The sequence below is a fragment of the Coenobita brevimanus genome, chromosome 77 (genome assembly GCF_032717465.1).
Source record: "Coenobita brevimanus isolate Jiangsu-jjx chromosome 77, ASM3271746v2, whole genome shotgun sequence".
In the NCBI taxonomy this organism is placed as follows: Eukaryota; Metazoa; Arthropoda; class Malacostraca; order Decapoda; family Coenobitidae; genus Coenobita; species Coenobita brevimanus.
Genome location: NC_137030.1, coordinates 7,186,828 through 7,196,903, shown reverse-complemented (window position 1 = coordinate 7,196,903; position 10,076 = coordinate 7,186,828).

The window sequence follows — 10,076 nt, the reverse complement described above, 5'->3', positions numbered from 1 at the left end:
TGTGTGTGTGTGTGTGTGTGTGTGTGTGTGTGTGTGTGTGTATGTGTGTTTTGTGTGTGTGTGTGTGTGTGTATGTGTGCTTTGTGTGTGTGTGTGTGTGTGTGTGTGTGTGTGTGTGTGTGTGTGTGTGTGTGTGTGTGTTTAGCCTGACAAAGATCCCTAACCCCTTTCAGTTCAGTTGATGGCCAAATGTAGTCGGACTGGAGGATTGACTTGACTAACTAGTAACCAAGGAGACTCATTACCACCTCATAATTACGGTTTATCGTATGTATTCAGTTCGGTCTAGTATGCTCCCTCACACCTTTTCCTAAGCGATTTATTTTGCTTATGCACCTCGCTGTCCTCTTCTGTATTGTATAAGTTCCTCCAATATCGCCATTCGCTGCATAAATAAAGTACAAAAGAGATATTAACCCGCCATATCCAAAAATAAATCGCTAAGGAAGAGGTGCTAGGGAGTCTTCGTCAGGTGAAAAAAAAAAAAACTATTCCCTTTTCACCTTAACTTGGCCCAAATTTTCTTCCTTTTGCGGCTTATTTCACGGAGGTCAGTGGACAATATTATGACTCTTCTTCGTGACTAGCATTATTTTCTAGTGCTACCTATTTTTATACATCAGCATTCAATATACTTAGATGGCACAGCACTTCTTCGTGACTAGCATCATGTTTCAGTGCTACCTGTCTTTATACTCAGCATTCAAGAAAATGAGATGGCACAGCACTTCTTCGTGACTAGCATCATATTCTAGTGCTACCAATTTTTACACCGCATCGTTCAAAACTATGGGATGGCAATTTTAGGCCAGGTTAGAGTGAAAGTAGTATAACACTGGATTTCGCACTGCCTCGACTTCTTGTTTTACTTTCACGATTGGCCCAGTCCCGTCGAGTGTAAACGCAAAGTAATGTCGAGTGACCCAATCCTACAGCCATCTTACTATTTCAGGGTGCTTTTAATATAATTCGTAGTTCCTCTTCCTTAGCGATTTATTCTGTCTGTTACACCCTACTGTTTTTTTTTTTTTTTGTTTTTTTTGCATATTAAGACGCACTGGTAACAAACAAGAGTAATACTGAGGTGCAATGTGAAGAATAAACCACTAAGAAAGATGTGTTAAGAATATTCCTCCAAAACCTACTAGAATATGGTACTTCCCTTATGTTGCTTCCCATACTGCCTGACTGCCATGTATTTATCTGTTGTGTTCAGCTTAAATCTTTTGTTTACACCCGCGCTCGCAAAATGAGAGCGAGTGTTGTATTTTTCTCAGGGCGCACGCGTGTGTGAACAAAGTAGCTCAAACATTTTTCATCTGCTTTTCACCAAAGTTGGTGAAAGAGTTGGGGGTCAAACAAGAAACTAACCTATTGTTTTTGAGACGAATAGGTCAAAGGTCGATGTCACAGGGCTAGGTAGGAGTTTAGCCTTGCAAAGTCAACTTAAGTAGTTTTATCCGATTTAGACCAAACTTAGAAAAAGTGTTGAGGGTAAGGCAAGAACGAGGGGATTCCGATTTGAGAACATCAGTCAAAGGTCAAGGGCACAGGACAAGTCCGGTGTTTAACCGTGCGTCTGTGTAAATAAACAACTAAATAAATTCTAATTCGATTTCGACCAAACTTTGTGGAAGGGTTGAGGGTCAGTCAATGAGCTGTCCTGTTAATTTTAATACAATAGGTCAAAGGTCAAGGTAACATGACAATGTCATCTCAAGCAGAATTTTATCCCATTTAGACCAAATTTTGCGGAAGTGTTTAAGGTAATGCAACGATAAGGGGATGCAATGTTGACAACAGTCAGCCAAAGGTTAATGTCATAGGGAAAGGTCAGAAGTCAAGGTCACTGGCCAAGGTGAACTCAAATTTCATCCGATCTGGACTAAACTTAGTGGAAGTGTTACGGGTCAGGCAAGAATGATGTTGTTTGATTTTGACAAGAACATGTGGAAGGTCAAGGTTAGAGGGAAAAGACAAATGCTCGGCCGTAGACTAGTAGTGCATGGGTGTCTGAGTCCCTCTTGTTTTTATTTCGTTCCTGCTGCCTCCATACCATTTTTATTCGGCGTGGAACAAACTTTTCGAAATCAAGGGACTAGATAATGATTTCGATATCGCCCTCATTATTACACATCTTTCCCATGCTGGTGAAATTTAAGTGGCGGCAAAAATTATACAGATACGTACTGGAGAATATACGTTAGCATTTTTTTTTTCTTTTTTACATTCCACTATCTATTTACCTTTCTATCTGTATTCTATATTTTTCCTCACTGAAGGCCTAAGTTATTGCCTATATCCGGTCAGTGTTTGTTTTGAAGTCTTCTTAAAAAGTCTGAAGACAGCAAGAGTAAAATAAAAGACAAATGTAATGGAGTTTGGCAAAAAAAAAAAAAAAAAAAAAAAAAGTGGAGATACAAGGGGACATTTTCATACATTTTAATTTTGCAGTTTATTTTGATATAACTGAGCATAATTCATGGAAATCTATGCATGAACTACATTATTTATACCATCACGCAGGCATATGCACTGAAAGAACATCAAAGCAATTTACAGGGGATGCTGTAGAGATGAAAAACTGCAAGAGAAAAAATGGTTACGGTAACTGGCGATAGATGGCGCGGGAGGATGTAAACAGTGAAAAAAGTGCGGAAAACTACGGTACGCTGTCATCCGTATACTGTATATCATCCTTGCTTTTATATACATATATGTCCGTTATACGCGGGAGTTGGCTTATGAAAAGGGTTGGTTTGTGTATACAGTATTGTGTGCATAAATTTAATTAAAAATATGTATGAAAGCTACTAACTGTGGGACTTTATATGGAAATAGTTATACATACATGCAGAACATATATATATATATATATATATATATATATATATATATATATATATATATATATATATATATATATATATATATATATGCAGAAGATAAAACACGATATAAATACTTCCGACACATTATTAAACGACACGACAGTAAAGCAACATACAAAACCTAGAAGGCACTCAGAGAGCGCATACTTCCCCCAATGCCATTTCCATGAAAAAGGATCCGGATCCGATGTGGATCCGTGGAGATATTGTGTGGAATATACAGGACCCGGATCCGCCCCCAAATTTAATCAATTGATCCTTCCACAAAATTTTACTGAAATTCATTGAGAACTTTTGGGGCTATTGTGCGGGATACATAGGATCCAGATCCTGGGCCGGATCCGCCCCCAAATTTAATAATTTCTCTACAATTTCTTTCTTGACCCATGGCCCACCCTTCCACAAAATTTCATTCAAATTCATGGAGAACTTTTGGAGATATCATGTGGATAAACTAGCAAACAGACAAGCATAAATGAATACATAACCCCCTCCAACTTCGTTGGCGGAGGTAATAATGAGAAAGAGGAAAAGTAGACCTCATAGTTAGCACCACACACACACACACACACACACACACACACACACACACACACACACACACACTTTCTCGCTTTCCGTTCAGTCCATCTTTTTCTTGGTTCACATCTCCCCTTTCCAATCACCCGTTTCTCAAACCCTTCTAGTCAGTCTCTCTCTACTCATTACCTTCATAGACTTCACATTGCTATTCATCTGCCTCTTCTTCCAGCAAGCCTGTACAATCTCCTACTGTATAGTTCATTCACTTAAACCTGACCCAGATTTTCGTCCCTTTGGCACTTATTTCGTGTAACTCAGTGGCAGAAAAAGACCATGTTACTGCTTCCCATCCTTTCCATAGCACTTCTTCGTGACTAGCACCATATTCTAGTATTAATCTAGTGTTACAACCAAGAAGTCATGCAGGAGAGATGGGAACTGTGGGCCAAATTAAAGTGACAAGAGTATAGTCAGTTTTTCACTCTCCATTCGCGTCATCTATATCCAGGTCTGCTTCTTCTAACCGCCTCTTTCTCATACATCTTCATATTAATTTTCCGATTTTTTTTTCACCTGATGGAACTGGGTTACTTTTTGAGCTCTAATGTAAGTCGTGATTGCCTTAAATTCGACAAACCTTTTTTTGAAGTAGGAATGAACCCTCCAAGTTTCATGTTACATCTATCCTTCAGTCTAATTCTATCCTTCAGTCTGATTACACTTGGCGATAATCTGAGCTGAAAGGGGTTAGGAATTCTCTCTAGGTTAGAACGGGACTCACAGTATGTTTTTCGTTTTTATTTTTTTAATGTTTTAGTTGCTGGATTGAAACGCCTTTGTTGTGCCTCGATGCTTGATTTCTTGTACCAGAGGACGAGATGGAGGGATGGGGTGGAGGGGCGAGAGAGAAAGAGAGAGAGAGAGAGAGAGAGAGAGAGAGAGAGAGAGAGAGAGAGAGAGAGAGAGAGAGAGAGAGAGAGAGAGAGAGAGAGAGAGAGAGAGAGAGAGAGAGAGAGATGTGTGAGTTGGAGAAAGGGCTGCTTCATGGTGGAGGACAAGGTGACATGGAGGGGATTAGTCTGTGGCCTCTCCTTCGGGGATTGAGGCGTCTGGCAATAGATAAGTAGATAGTATATGGACAGACTGACTGAGAGATAGATAAATAAGTAGACAGATAGAGATAGATAGATAGACAGACAGAGACAGACAGATGGAGAGATAGATAGATAGATGCTACAAGTCTATTTTGCTCAGGTTAGGACAGCACCCGAGCAGAGAGGGAGCTACTGAAGTCTGTGTCTAGCTTCTTTAGGTCGAAAATTCTGCCCTGCAATGAGGACTGACTTGTGACAGGAAAAATAGCGTTCAAAATAAGTCCCCAGGTAGTAGTAGTAGTAGTAGTAGTAGTAGGAAGTAGTAAGTTGTGGTTGTAGTAGTAGTAGTAGCTCCAGGTTCATCTTAACCCAGTGGAATTCTGGCTGTAGTTGCTCTCCTCCTGAAGGTCACCATCGTCCTTTCAGGGGATAGGGAAGGAATTGAGGGGCCTTTGTATAACCAGGCAGGGAAGTTGTGTGGCTATATCAGTGCCACCACACGAGCCGTCCCTCTCCAGCAGCAAATCCCCAGGCAAAAGGGGTTATGAAGACTGACGTGATAAAAAAAAAAAAAAATCCTCGTTTTGATAAAGTTAACATGACTATAGTTCATTCACTCTAAGTTGGTTCATATTTTTTGTCCTTTTGCAGCCTTTTTCCTGTGGTTCAGTGGCAGAATATACAATGCTACGGCTCTACGTCATGTCCATAGTACTTCTTCATGACTAGCACCATATCCTAGTGTTAATATCCCGTTACAGCTCAGTATTCAGAATGGAGGGATGTCAGTTGTACACATAGTTACAGTGAAGAGAGCATAGTAATAGCAATAGAAGATAGTAGTAGTAGAAGTAGTAGTAGTAGTAGTAGTAGTAGTAGTAGCCCAAGGTTCATCTGAAATAGGAACCCCGTGGACTACAGGCTTTATTGCAATCTGAACTCCACCATCCTCTTTTGGGGAAACAGGGAAGTAAATAGAGACTTTCGTATAACCAGGCAGTGGAGCCGCCTCGTTATATCAGTGCCACCACATGAAGGCGCCCCTCTCCAGCACATAGTGAGAGGAAAAATAAAATGTAAGAGAGAGGGCAATGAGAAGGGCATTGGTTCCGAAGGGGAGGATGGTGATGGGGAGATGTAATTAACTATTGACTGTGGCTGTACATGAGGGTTGGTGTAAGAATACTATGTGGAGCTCTTTGCACACACACACACACACACACACACACACACACACACACACACACACACACACACACACACACACAGTCTTATAAACAGTTCATTTACTCTCTGTAGAATCACTTTATACACACACACACACACACACACACACACACACACACACACACACACACACACACACACACACACACACATACACACACACGCACACCATAAACACAACTACCTTTAATGAAACAGGAGTAATATCGATTGGGAATACCAGAGAGAGAGAGAGAGAGAGAGAGAGAGAGAGAGAGAGAGAGAGAGAGAGAGAGAGAGAGAGAGAGAGAGAGAGAGAGAGAGAGAAATAAACACAGAATCACACCCCTGGTACTAATACTGCTGACAGATAGATAGGTAGATAGACAGGCAGATAAAGACAGATAGATACAATAGACAGAAAGGGAGCTGGATAGACGGGGGGGGGGGAGCTCTACATACAGATAGTGCAAAAATAGATCGATAGACATATATTCATGCAGACAGACAGATAGATAGAAACATGGACATATAGATAGATAGATAGATAGATAGGATAGATAGAAAAATACATATAGATACAGACAGACAGATGGATAGAAAAGTAGATACATAGATAGATAGATAGACAGATGGATAGAAAAATAGACATATAGATAGACAGATACATAGACACACACAGAAATAATAGACACAGATAGACAGATAGACAGACAGATGGATAGAAAAAATAGACACAGATAGATAGACAAATGGATAGAAAAAAATAGACACATAGATAGATAGATAGACAGTCAGAAAAAATAGACACATAGATAGATAGACAGGTGGATAGAATAACAGACACATAAACAGACAGATGGATAGAAAAACAGACACAGATTGACAGGTAGAGAGACAGACAGACAGAGACAGATAGACAGACAGACAGAGAGAAAAAACAGCCAACAAACAGACAGACAGACAGACAGACAGACAGAAAAAACAGACACTCAGATAGACAGGGAGATAGACAGGCAGTGTTAGAGCCACCGTCACAAATATTTACACTCAGAATTACACCTCTGACACTAATACTCTTTTGTTTTGGCCCTCGTCCTTTTTATTGCAGGCTCTACACAGCTATTGTTTGGCGGGTGTTGTTTGGCGGATTTAGTTTGGCGGGTTTTGTTTGGCGGGTTTTGTTTGACGGGTTTTGTTTGGTGGGTTTTGTTTGGCGATATTGTTTGGTAGATTTTGTTTGGCGGGTTTTGTTTGGCGGATTTTGTTTGGCGGGTTTTGTTTGGTTGTTGTTTGGCGGGTTTTGTTTGGCGGGTTTTGTTTGGCGGGTTTAGTTTGGCGGGTTTTGTTTGGTGGGTTTTGTTTGGCGATATTGCTTGGCGGGTTTTGTTTGGCGGGTTTTGTTTGGCGGGTTTTGTTTGGCGGATTTTGTTTGGCGGGTTTTGTTTGGTGGATTTTCTTTGGCGGGTTTTGTTTGGTGGTTGTTGTTTGGCGGGTTTTGTCTGGCGGGTTTTGTTTGGCAGGTTTTGTCTGGCGGGTTTTGTTTGGCGGGTTTTGTTTGATGGGTTTTGTTTGATGGGTTTTGTTTGGCGGGTTTTGTTTGATGGGTTTTGTTTGGTGGGTTTTGTTTGGCGCAGTTTGTTTGATGGGTATTGTTTGGCGGGTTTTGTTTGGCGGGTTTTGTTTGGCGGAGTTTGTTTGATGGGTTTTGTTTGGCGGGTTTTGTTTGGCGATATGTTTGGCTGGTTTTGTTTGGTGGTTGTTGTTTGGCGGGTTTTGTTTGGCGGGTTTTGTTTGGCGGGTTTTGTTTGGCGGGTTTTGTTTGGCGGGTTTTGTTTGGCGGATTTTGTTTGGCGTATTTTGTTTGGTGTATTTTGTTTGGTGTATTTTGTTTGGTGTATTTTGTTTGGTGGATTTTGTTTGGTGGATTTTATTTCGGAAACTTACTTGAACTTTTATTTGAAGACTAAATTCGGATTTTATTTTGAGCTGGTAGAGATTTTGTTCTGAAAATTTATGCAAAATTTTACTTGGATTTTTATTTGGAATTTTGTCTGTTTTATATGAGTATTATGTTTGGCGATTATTTGGCGATTTTATTTGAATCTTTGTTTTGGGATTTTATTTTGTGTTTTTGTTTGAGTATCTTACCTGGCTTTTTATCTGCGTATTATTTTGAGACGATATGTGATTATTAGGGCTAACGAGGGTCTTTGTGTGTGTGTGTGTGTGTGTGTGTGTGTGTGTGTGTGTGTGTGTGTGTGTGTGTGTGTGTATTTGTTTGGTGTTTAATATCGGGATTATTCTTGACACAGTATTTCACTCTGGATTTTATTTCGTACGCTAGCACATGCCCAAATGAGAGTCGTCTCGGAACCGCGCTTCGCTTTGCTCACAACCAACGACTTTCGCGTCTCTGCAGGAGCAAATACATCTCGGCCCTATCGGACGGTGAAGCACGTACTCCTGCAGAGATGCATGAAACTCCACGGAAATGTCCCGCCACATTTTCCTCATAATTTAACACTAATGAGGAAAATTATTATGAGCCAAAACTCCCCTTTAGAAAAATTTATTCGACATGAAACTGAAACAGGCTCATCTTTGATACAATTTCAGTCATCCTGCCAAGTTTCATCGAAGTCCTTTTTCCAGTTTCGGTTGCACTACACACACACACACACACACACACACACACACACACACACACACACACACACACACACACACACACACACACACACACACACAGAATTATAGCATATTAGATAAATACTTCCTTTTGTCTGCACTTTATTACTGGGCATTATATTTGTTGTCACTTTACCATCCTTCTGTTTGGGTCTTTTATTTCGTACTTTTTATTTTTTTATTTTTACTTACGTTTGAGTTTTATGCTTACGAATTTCTTAAGGACTTGGCGATTCGTAAGATATTATTTGACACTATTATTTAGACATTTTATGTAAGACCTATTATTTGTGCATTTTTTTTTTTTTTTCTGTCTATACACTGGTTGAATAGGGATATAATATTGCACCATTATTAAAGTCTTTTATTGGAGTATTCGGGGATATTGCTGAGGCTTTTTATAGTGTTTTACTGGGGATATAATTTGGCACTCTTATTTATGGTCTCTGAGTCTTTATTTTGGGATATTATTACCTTTTCTTGAGGTCTTTTATATGAGTCCCAGATTTTTAAAGTGTTGTTGACCAGTCCCTCTTCCCTAAGCGGCATTCTGTGAGCGAAAAATACCCTTTCTTGGACTTGACTCGTTACGGGGCTCATCCATTTGAAGCGCCTTAACCCACCATAACACCAGACGTCCATTTTTTTAGTTATATGGTTACCACTCAACGTAGTAAACGGTTCCCTTAGTTATAAGAAACTACTTATCTCGTTATTTACTGGAGTCAGTTGCAGCCTGCACCTCATGGAGTGAGTGAATGATGGTGCCCCGTCCAGTCACATTAAAATACTCACTTACACATTATCTTATTCTTATGAAGGTGGGGGTGTAAATGTCATGGGTATGGGGGGTGGAGGAGGGAAGGGAGAGAGCGAGTGATAATGCTTCTCTGCTCTCTCCATCCCTCCCCTCTCTTCTCTCCCTGCCCCCCCAACCAACCCCTTTTTCTCCCTTCTCTCCCTCTTTGTTCATTTCCTCTCCCTTCTTCCCCTCTTCGTTCCTTTCCTCTCCCTTCTCCATCCCTCACCTCTCTCTCTTTACATGCACTCCTATCCCCTCTTCTCCTCCTTATTTCCTCCCTTTCATCCCAACCTTCTCTCCATCACTCTCATCTATTTCTCCTCTTCCCTTCCCTTTTCTCCTTTCTTCTCTCCTCCCCACCTCTGCTTATTATTTCCTGCTTCCCCTCTTAATCCTTTCCTTCTCTCCCTCTCCCTCCTTTATCTCCCCTCTCCCCTCCCTTCCCCTCCTCCCCTCTGCCTTCACTATAATATCTGGGAGTAGAGTAATCATCCCCACATGCTTAAGATGCTCGTGTAAAAATAAAGCAAGGAGAAAGATAACAGACAATGTAATATGAAACAGCGAGAGTTGGGGTGAATAGGAAGGATGGTTGGGTCTGATCACGATGGGTTAGATAAGAAGAGATTTAATAGGTCAGGTTAGGCATTAGATTAGTTTAGGTTAGGTTAAGCTAGGTTAGACTGGGTTGGCCTGGGCTGGATTTGATTAAATTAAGTTAGATAATGTTTGCTTCATTTAGGTTTGCTTAGGTTTTGCTAGTTTGGGTTAAGTTTGCATGGGTCAGGTTATTTGAGGTGTAAATTGTCATCAGCCTTGGTAATGTAGTTATTTTGTTGCAATAGTTATTACAAAGAATATAATTGCATC